The sequence below is a fragment of the Arachis hypogaea genome, chromosome 15, assembly GCF_003086295.3.
Source record: "Arachis hypogaea cultivar Tifrunner chromosome 15, arahy.Tifrunner.gnm2.J5K5, whole genome shotgun sequence".
Taxonomy (NCBI): domain Eukaryota; kingdom Viridiplantae; phylum Streptophyta; class Magnoliopsida; order Fabales; family Fabaceae; genus Arachis; species Arachis hypogaea.
The window spans coordinates 90,672,567-90,674,299 of NC_092050.1; the positions used below are offsets into that span (position 1 = coordinate 90,672,567).

General features: G+C 36.6%; 1 non-coding gene across 1 annotated transcript; it reads left to right on the forward strand.

The window, feature by feature from the left end:
- Positions 1-694: 694 nt before the first annotated feature.
- Positions 695-802, forward strand: LOC112752193 (small nucleolar RNA R71). Its single transcript, XR_003176639.1, has one exon. It is a non-coding gene; the product is annotated as a small nucleolar RNA R71 (small nucleolar RNA).
- Positions 803-1,733: the final 931 nt, after the last annotated feature.

Here is a 1,733-nt window from a genome sequence, read left to right on the forward strand (position 1 = left end):
TAGGAGGGATTTCAGTGATCCTTTTACTCAGCTGGCCCACTTGTGCTTCCAAATTTCTAATGGAAGACCTTGTTTCATTCATGAAACTTACAGTGGGCTTAGATAGATCAGAGACTAGATTTGCTAAATTAGGAGCATTTTGTTCAGAGTTCTCTGTCTGTTGCTGAGTGGATGATGGAAAAGGTTTGCTATTGCTAAACCTGTTTCTTCCACCATTATTAAAGCCTTGTTGAGGCTTTTGATCCTTCCATGAGAATTTTGGATGATTTCTCCATGTTGAGTTATAGGTATTTCCATAAGGTTCACCTAAGTAATTTACCTCTGCTATTGCAGGGTTCTCAGGATCATAAGCTTCTTCTTCAGGAGAAGCCTCTTGAGTACTGTTGGATGCAGCTTGCATTCCATGCAGACTCTGAGAGATCATATTGACTTGCTGAGTCAATATTTTATTCTGAGCCAATATGGCAATCAGAGTATCAACTTCAAGAACTCCCTTCTTCATAGGCGTCCCATTGTTCACAGGATTTCTTTCAGAAGTGTACATGAACTGGTTGTTAGCAACCATGTCAATGAGTTCTTGAGCTTCTGCAGGCGTTTTCTTTAGATGAATGGATCCACCTGCAGAAGTGTCCAGTGACATCTTTGATAGCTCAGATAAACCATCATAGAATATATCCAGGATGGTCCATTCTGAAAGCATGTCAGAAGGGCACTTTTTGGTCAACTGTTTGTATCTTTCCCAAGCTTCATAGAGGGATTCACCTTCTTTCTGTCTGAAGGTTTGAACATCAGCTCTAAGCTTGCTCAGCTTTTGAGGAGGAAAGTACTTGGCTAAGAAAGCCGTGACCAGCTTATCCCAAGAGTCCAGGCTGTCTTTGGGTTGAGAATCCAACCATAATCTAGCTCTGTCTCTTACAGCAAAAGGGAAAAGCATGAGCCTGTAGACTTCAGGATCTATTCCATTAGTCTTAACAGTATCACATATCTGCAAGAATTCAGTTAAGAACTGAAAAGGATCTTCAGATGGAAGTCCATGAGACTTGCAGTTCTGCTGCATCAGAGAAACTAATTGAGGTTTCAGCTCAAAGTTGTTTGCTCCAATGGCAGGAATGGAGATGCTTCTTCCATGTAAATTGGAATTAGGTGCAGTAAAGTCACCAAGCATCCTCCTTGCATTATTATTATTTTCAGCTGCCATCTCCTCTTCTTGTTTGAAAATTCCTAACAGGTGCTTACTGGTTAGTTGTAATTCAGAGTCCTTTCAGGTTCTGGATCTGCTTCAACAAGAATATTCTTGTCCTTGCTCCTGCTCATATGACAAAGAAGAAGGCACAGAAAAATAATAATAATAGAGATCCCTTTTTTTTTTTTTTGAATGAGGGAGAGATGTTAGTAGATGAATAAATAAAAAAAATAGAAGGAGATGAGAGAGAAGAGAATTTTCGAAAATAATTTTTGAAAAAGAGTTAGTGATTTTTGAAAATAGTTTTTGGAAAATGTTAGTAATTTTCGAAAATTAAGATTTAAAAATTAAAATAATTAATAAATTAAAAAGAAATTTTGAAAAAGGGGGAAGATATTTTCGAAAAATGAGAGAGAGAATTAGTTAGGTAGTTTTGAAAAAGTTAAGAAACAAACAAAAAGTTAGTTAGTTAGTTGAAACAAATTTTGAAAAGATAAGAAGTTAGGAAGTTAGAAAAGATATTTTGAAAAAGATAAGATGAGAAGATATT